Source organism: Cryptomeria japonica, chromosome 9, assembly GCF_030272615.1.
Source record: "Cryptomeria japonica chromosome 9, Sugi_1.0, whole genome shotgun sequence".
Classification (NCBI taxonomy): Eukaryota; Viridiplantae; Streptophyta; class Pinopsida; order Cupressales; family Cupressaceae; genus Cryptomeria; species Cryptomeria japonica.
The window spans coordinates 294,784,179-294,793,599 of NC_081413.1; positions in this window are offsets into that span (position 1 = coordinate 294,784,179).

Sequence of the window (9,421 nt, forward strand, 5' to 3'; positions counted from 1 at the left end):
AGTTATATATTAATTATTAATTAATGTATAGTTTTAAATATATGTTAATTGTGATAATTTTATATTAATATATATTAATAAGTATATATTATTTGTTGATTTCTGATTGGTGTATACTTTCAAATGCATAATAATTATTGTTTAGTCATTAATTTATTAATTTGGGTATATATATAGAGAGAGAGCTATATATACTAATTAATATCTTTAGATCATGTATTTGTTTTAATATAAGCAAGGGAAATTATAATTCAATGGGAAAAGTTTATCTATTTCTTTCGTTCCTTTATATATATATTGGAAAGTATATGCTGATTTTGGGAGATATGAGAGTGGTTTATTTATTTCGAAAAAGAATAAGAATGATGACTTATTTTGAAAATGAATATCATATGTTAGTTGATTAATCTGAATATTTGATTTTATATCATTGGGTGTTCTGCGTAAAGAATTTTTATGTTAATGTGAATTTGGTTTAAAACTCGTGACGTAGTAATTATGTTATGTTATGATGCATATGAACTTAGTGAGTTAGAAAACCAAGAATGACATGTATCTAGATGAGGTAGATAACTGCAATCAAACTTAGAACATTTAGAAGACTTGATCGACATTTAATGTTTAAATCAATTTGGAAAAGATTGTATCTTTTGGTTATTGCCTATGGCAAGTTTAAATTATGTATTTGCTTTTGTTTAATGAATGGCAAGGCCTTGATATGCTTGTTTGGACCCTGTCGTCTGGTTGGTTTGTGGTTGGTCATAGTGGATCAAATCCCTAGTTAGGGTACCGTTAGACAAGAGACCTATGTAATTGTTTTTAATATGCTCAGTTGGACCCGTTTTCTATGTAGGGATCATTTAGGATTTATTGTCCAAAGTGGTCATTTGTATATTGATTGTGCTCACCTAAAAGGCAGGAATGTAAATGATGAGAAACTATGTAGCTATAACTTAATTAATTTCCAGAGGGGTCTTGCAGTTGAGCAGACCCGGAGATGTAGCCCTCTAGGGGTGAACTCCGAGATCATTTCTGTGTTATGTGATGCTTTTGTCTCTCATGTTTCATGGATGGTGCTAGCATGTATGGATGATAGTTTGATAGAATGTATAAGTGGATCGGATGAGATTTATCGTAAGGCATGTATGTAGTCATCTTTTAATGCAATAAATGGATCATGAAGGAATGTATTCTGTTAATGTTAATGAAAATAAGTAAGCATGGAAAGAACTCACTAAGTTATGATGGAATTAAAGCATGAAATGAAAGTAGATGCATGATATAGGGTTAAGGAGAAGTTTGAACATAATGAATGGATAACAATTATTGGATGAACTCGTCATAATTCCTAAATTATAATTCTAATGAATGAACTTCATCATATTAGCTTCATTCTAACTATAATGGATGAACTCATTTAGGTATTTACATTTTAACCTTAATAAACGAGCTTCATCTTCTTAGAAATATTTTAATTACAATGTAGGAACTCATTTAGTTATTTATGTTTTATTCTAAATAAATGAACTTCATCTTCTTAGCAATACTTTAACTATAATGGGTGAACTCATTTATTATTTAAATTTCAATCTAAATGAATGATCTTCACCTCATGAACTATATTTTAACTATAATGGATGAACCAATTTGGTTATGCACATCTTAGCCTTTATAAATGAACTTTGATATATTAGCTATAATGTATCTAAAATGGATGAACCTACAGGTTATCTATGTTTTAACTTCATTGGGTAAATTTACTCATGTTAACATCATCTCCATCCTAAATGAATGAACGTGTCCTATCATTTATTATTTTAATTCACTGAACAAATTATATCCATGTCTTAAGTAATAATGTGTAATTAAGAGAACCTGCTTAATTGAATCAAATGTCGTGAGTTGAGTTAGGTGTTAAGTTACGAATCATGTTGGGAAACTCCTTAGGTTCGTTTAGTCTTCCGTTGTGTTATCTAAGCATTAGATAACTCCAATGTATCTTAATGTTGTGTCTTATTAAAAAATAATAATAATAATATTTACACTCCATTGGAGTGTTTTAGCTTTATCCCTTCGAGGTTTCCTGGCGGGGCATTACATGTTATGTGCCAGAAAGCTGGAATAGCTTGGTTATGGCTATAAGTAACTCTGTCTCTAGTAAAAATACATTGATATTTGATGATATTGTTGGTGTTATCCTAAGCAAGGAAATGCAAAGGAAAAGCACAGGTGAGACTCCAACATCATCAAGTAGTGTTTTGAATGTGGAGAACAGAGGAAGATCAAAGGAGAGAGGAAAATGCCCTGGGAATGAGAATTCATGAGGGAAGTCAAAGAAATGACGCTCTCAATCTAGAGCAAAGAAAGATTGCTGGTACTACGGAAAGCCTAGTCATCTAAAGAAACACTGTTGGTCTCGGAAAAACAAAGAAGGAGACAAAAATTAAAATGACAGTAAGGAAGCTAATATTGCAAGTAATACTTTACAAGATGCTTTAATCTTATGTTTGGATAATGTTAATGATTCCTAGGTAATAGATTATGGGGCTTCATTTCATGCTACACCCCATAAAAAATATTTTCTAGATTATTATCAAGGTGATTTTGGATAGGTATATTTGGGTGATGATGAGCCCTGTCAAATTATTGGAAAAGGAAAGATAAAGATCAAGTTGCAGAATGGAAATGACTAGTTTCTGCAGGAGGTAAGACATGTTCCTAATTTAAGAAGAAATTTAATTTCTATAGGGCAACTAGGTAGTGAAGGTTGCATAGTTACCTTCTCAGATAGTATCTGGAAGGTCACTAAAGGATCATTAGTAGTAGCTAAAGGTGCGAAGGTAGGCACATTATATCTATGTACTGGTACCACTTATTCTACCCTAACTACTATAGATAAAGTTACTGTAGGGACAACAATAATAGATGTTGCAAGAACAGATTCGATAATGTGGCACCATAGGCTTGGGCACATGAGTGAGAAAGGGATGAAAATCCTTCAATCCAAAAATCTATTGCCAGGACTAAAGAAGATTGATTTAGAGTTATGTGAAAATTGTGTTTATGGTAAACATAAAAGAGTCAGATTTCTCAAGGTTGGGAAAGAGAAGAAGAGTGAGAAGTTAGAGGTTGTGCATTCAGATGTATGGGGACCGGCTCGGGTATCATCTCTTGGTGGCTCTTGTTATTATGTTATTTTTATTGATGCTTCAACCAGAAAAACATGGGTATATTTCCCAAAACAAAAATCAAATGTTTTTGAAACTTTTAAGAAATGGAAATCTTTGGTTGAAAACAAGACAGGAAAAAAGTTGAAGTGTCTCAAATCGGTCAATGGAGGTGAGTATTGTAGCAAAGAATTTGAAGATTACTACTCCTTAAATGGGATTCAAAAGCAGAGGACAATTCCAAGAACTCCACAAGAAAATGGTGTGTCAGAGAGAATAAATAGGACTATCATGGAATGCGCGAGGAGCATGAGATTGCATGTTGGATTGCCCTTACATTTTTAGGCAGATGTTGTACATACTGTTGTCTATTTGATAAATAGAGGACCTTCAACCCCTTTGGATGGTGGTATTCCAGAAGAGGCATAAACTGGTAAAAAGGTAAATTATTCTTTTCTGAAAAGCTTTGGTTGTGAAGCTTTTGTCCATGTTGATAAAGAAAATAGAACCAAGCTTGATGTTAAATCTCAAAAAAGTACCTTCATTGGATATGGGATAGTTGAATATGGCTATCAGTTATGGGATTTTGAAAATAAGAAAATAATTAGAAGTAGAGATGTTATATTCAATGAGAAGGTTATGTATAAAGAACATATGTAGGAAAAGAAGCATGAACAGGACAAACAAGAATATGTGGTGTTGGATGAGATTCCTGAAAATGAAATACCACAGGTACCTGATGCTCAGTAACAACAAATTGTCCCACAAACTCTTGCAAGTGTTAGACGTTCTATGAGGTCAAGTAGACCCCCTGAAATATTTTCTACTTCTTTGTATTCTATTTTATTAACTGATTTTGGTGAACCATAAGAATATGAAGAAGCAATGCAGGTGGATGCCAAACAACAATGGGAGCTAGGCATGAAAGAAGGAGATGGACTCCTTGATGAAAAATAAGACTTGGGACTTAGTCCCTTTACCTGCAGAAAAAAGAGCCTTGCCTAACAAATGGGTTTATCGACTGAAGGAGGAGGAAGGAGGTCAGAAAAGATATAAGGCCATACTTGTGGTAAAAGATTTTGCACAGAAAAAGGGTATAAATTATGATGAAATATTTTCTCCAGTTGTAAAAATGACTTTAATTAGAATTGTACTTAGTCTTGTGGATGCAGATGATTTACATCTTGAACAATTAGATGTCAAAACATCTTTCTCCATGGAGATTTGGAGGAGGAAATTTAAATGTTGCAACCATAGGGATATGAGGTCAAAGGTAAGGAGAACTTGGTGTGTAGGTTGAAGAAAAGTTTGTATGGCCTAAAGCAAGCACCCCGGCAATGGTAATTAAAATTTGATAGTTTCATGGTTGAACACGGTTATCATAGATGTCATTCTGATCATTGTGTATATTTTAAGAGATTGGATAATGGTAGTTATATTATCCTGTTGCTTTATGTCGATGACATGCTTGTTGTTGGGTCTAACATGCAACATATAAATGATCTTAAACAGAAATTAGCCAGGTCGTTTGCCATGAAGGATTTGGGTGTAGCTAAGCAAATTCTCGATATGAGGATTACACGGGACAAGAAAAATAGAACCTTGAATTTGTCCCAAAGTGAGTATATAAAGAAGGTGTTGAGAAGATTTAACATGCAGGATGCAAAAGCAGTTAGTACACCTTTGGCTAGTCATTTCAAATTGACTAAGGAGATGTGCCCAAAGACATAGGAATAGGTAAATAAAATGTCTAACATCCCATATTCATCAGCTATTGCACATTGGAATGCTGTGAAATGGATTCTTCGGTATTTGAAAGGAACTACTACGAAGGCATTATGTTTCAAAGGATCTAATGTTGTTCTGAGTAGATTCATTAACTCTGATCTGGCAGGTGATATTGATTCATGGAGGAGTACTACAGGGTATGTTTTTACTATAGGGGTAACTGCAGTTAGTTGGATTTCTAGGATGCAAAAGGTTGTTGCACTTTCAACCACTAAAACTGAGTATGTTGCTGCTACAAAAGCCAGCAAGGAGATGATTTGGTTACAATATTTTCTGGCAGAATTAGGTCAAACACAAGAGGATCGTCCATTGTATACTGATAGCCAGAGTGTCATTTATCTTGCAAAGAACTCTGCTTTTCATTCAAGGACAAAGCACATTCAGCTCAGGTACCACTTCATCTAGACTGTTTTGGAGGAGGGTCAGTTACGGGTTGAGAAGATTCACACAAGTGAGAATCTGGTCGATATGTTCACAAAGGCAGTTCCATAGGAGAAGTTGATTTCTTCATCCATTTTTGTTGGTCTTCTTGATTGATAATTGTGGAATTTATACCAGTTGAGTCCCAGTGTTTTATCCAACAGATGCTGCAAGTACAATGGTGTCATCTAGTATCAGTCTCCAAGTGGGAGATTGTTTGGTGTGGAACCTGATCAGTCTCCAAGTGGGAGATTGTTGATATGTGGTGACTGATCAGAAAAGTATTGTGCACTCAACACGTATTCTCGTGTATTTTTGGACACTTTTGTTGATGAAAACCGACATTGTAATAAAACCCTTAAAAGGCCAACTTTGTTTGTTTCTCTAAAAATGCATGTTATAAGCGGTTGGGATGCTTAACGCATTGAGAGGTTTATGTACTATTTTTGTTGGATAATAAGAAAGATTGGATGATTGTGTATGGTTGACGTAACCCATTCTGGGTGAACCACGTTAGATCTATGTGTTATATCCTATTTTATTCCTTTATCTTTTGTATTTAGATCTGCATATAATTGTTAGTTCATATTTGCTTCGGATATGCTTGAAACCCTAACACTATCCAAGTATAATTACACATAAAATTGTACCACCATTAATAACAATGAGCCCTCAAAAGGTAATATACTAATGTCACATAGTGTGGAGCAATATGATAGGAAATAAACATTATTTATAAGGGACATGACAAATATGTCACTTGTTGTTTCTTGTCATTTGAATAATACCAGAATCAATGAATTGTTGAATTTTACACTCTAAATATTTATAGTAATTATTGGGGTGGCTATACATTTGATGATACACAAAATAATTTTCATGATTTTGCTTACATTTTCTCCTTTATTTTGTCCAAGGTAGAGTAATCAATTTTACTTTAAGAAGGTCAAATTAAAATCTCTCTTGTTTAAATAAAAATTGAGGAGAAGAAGACATAAATGTGTTAGAAAATGGTGAGGAGATTTCAACAAAGGAGGGTGTTGCAAACCTAAACTTTCTTTAGAAAAGTGTGGTGTATATTTCTCATGATATACATAAGAATTTTCATTATTTTTTTGACATTTTCTCCTTTGTTTTGGCCAAGAGAGAGATCAAGTTTCCTTGAAGAAGGTCAAACAAAATACTCTTTTGTTTAGATAAAAATTTAGGAGAAGAATACATAGATGTATTATAAAATCAGGGAGTGGATCTCAACAAAGGAGGAAGTTGGAAACCTAAACTTTCTTTAGAAAAGTGTGATGTAGATTTCACATGAGCCTCAATACTTTGTTCCATACCTCCTAAACCATGTCCATTGTATCCATATTTAGAAAAAAAATAAAAACCAACTCGATATTGTTTTTCCAAATCAAATGTTGAAGTCTAGAGAGCCCCAATAATCATCAAGACATGTGTTGGAAGAGAAAGTTGGAATGGATTTAGAAGAACCTTGGAAAAATGAAGCACAAGGCTTCATACATGGATTGGGGGAATTTGTATCATACCTTTAAAGGAGGGTTTAAATTCCAATGGACCCCAATTTTTCTCTAAGAAATCATCATCGATAGGAGGTTGTATTGTAGAAGGAATTATAGTATTAAAGAAAGATATGCATGCTACTTCTTCTTGGACACCACTATAAGGATTAGGATCAGCCTTGATTATATAGAGTTCACTGTCATGTATGAATTTGATTGTGCAGTGAAGGGTAGAAGAAACTACTTGCATAACATGAATCCACAGTCTACCTAAAATAATATTGTATGTTATAATATTGGGCATGAGATGGATAGCCATGGGTAAAGTTACGAGTCCTGCCATAATAGATAATGTGATTATGCCTAATGCATTTCTACCAACATATCAAATCCACAAATAGAGAGAGAATAAGGTTGAATGAGAGAGGTATCCATATTAATTTTATGTAATAGGTTTATGCTACAAAAATTAAGACCTAATCCATTATCAATTCACTATTTCAAGGAATGATCATAAGGGGATCATGTTGATTTTGAACTTTGAAAGAAGTCAATTCATCTTTTAAGAACATAATATCCATCTCTTCATGGGTATAATCAAATGAGGTTTCTAAATCATTTGGTCTAGCAGAAGGAGAGGCAACTACCTTCTATAAGGCTTCTTGGATCAACCCATGGTATGTAGGTGAAGTTTGAATAAAATCCCAAAGGGATATCTTAGCTATAGTAGCATAAAATTACTCAACAAGACTAGGCTACCTACTAACATGTTGGGGAAGATGGGAAGAAAAGTAGGTTGAGAAGTAGGAAGAATATTGTTTTGAAATTATATGTGTCAGAAACTACATGATAACTAGGTTGTTGTGATATTTGTTGATTCATCTTATGTATTTGAAGAAGTGGTTTTATGAAGTTAAATATGTAACAAGAGATCTTGTTGGATTCTTACAAACAACCACAAATTTCGTTTGAGGCTGAGGAGCATCTTGAAGAAGATGAAAAAAAATTGTAGGATTCACATGTTAATTTGTATGATGGGAAACATGAATTTTATTGACTTGGATTTGACTAGGCTCTTTATTCACTAAAGCTTCATCTTTGGGAGAGAGAGAATTGGAAATATTACTAATAATATCATCTTCTTGCACCAATGGATCCTCATGAGTAGGAAATTTTTGAGAGAGGGACATACATAATTCATCAATACTTCATCTCTAGAAGGGAGTTCATTGAAGTGAATAGAGGGTAAGGTATCACTAAGAAAAGTAGCAATGGTATCATCCACTTGCACCAAAATATTCTCATGGGGGAGGTACATTTTAGGATAAGGATCAATAGCATTCCTCAAATCTTCATCAATTAGAGATTATTGAGAAAGATGCTAGTATTATCATCCTCTCACCTCAAAATGTCCTTATGAATAGGAGGATCTTTAGGAGAGGGATAAACATGATTCAACAATGTTTCATATCTTGCATATAGCTATGGATAAAAGGAATATGTATCTTATCATCATATTCATAAAATAAAATTTCATGTGAATGTCTTGGATCAGACTTGATATTGGATAAGCGAAAGAAGATAACAACTTCAATCATCAAATGCACTATGATTAAACAAGACACTCAATAACATATGTCATATCAATTAACAATTATGTAACCAAAAGAAATGTTCAAGTAATGTATGTAATGAATTTAAAAATTGAATGCTTCTAAATTTCAAACTTTCATATAAAAAAATAGATTTGAAATTGAAAAATCAAAAGTAAAGTGAATGTAAGAATAATTGGGTTTATCAAAATGAAATGATGGGAAATGGGTGTTAGGTCCCAGAGACAACTGAGAGGGGGGGGTGAATCAGTTGTCTAGTAAATTCAAACCAAAAACAACTTAACCAACTTAATGCTTAATACCGATAAACCAGTCTAATATACTGGTAGACAATTTTAATAGTTAATTGCAATATCGGTAAGGATTAATGCATGAAATAAAAGGATAAAGTCATCCACAACAGATAACACCAATATTTGTACGTGGAAACCCTGTAAGGGGAAAAACCATGGTGGGAAACCTTACCCACAATCAAATGATACTATTGCAGATAGTAAGTGTACATAAATGGGGTCTGCACATGCAGCAAGGCTAAGCTCCTAGAGCTCACTACTCAATCACAAATGGGAGTCACACTGACTACAATTGGATGGTTAAATCCAATAAGAATGTACTGCTCAAAATAGAATCTTCATATGTTGGATTCAGTACCGGTGTAGTTCTGTTATGCTTTCACAAAAACCTAGCTTCACCTTCCAATGATGTTTGTGTGTATAGCTCTGCTTAATCTCGCATATACCTTCTTACAATTCCTTTTCACATTCCATATCCGATCTTACAAATAAGATCTTACATTTATGCCATAACCTAAGACCAATTTTAGTAGGTCATCTCTACAAGATATTACAATAAAAAAAATTTACAAACAATACAATATCTGATGCAACATGTCGGCTTTATACATTTACAACAATAA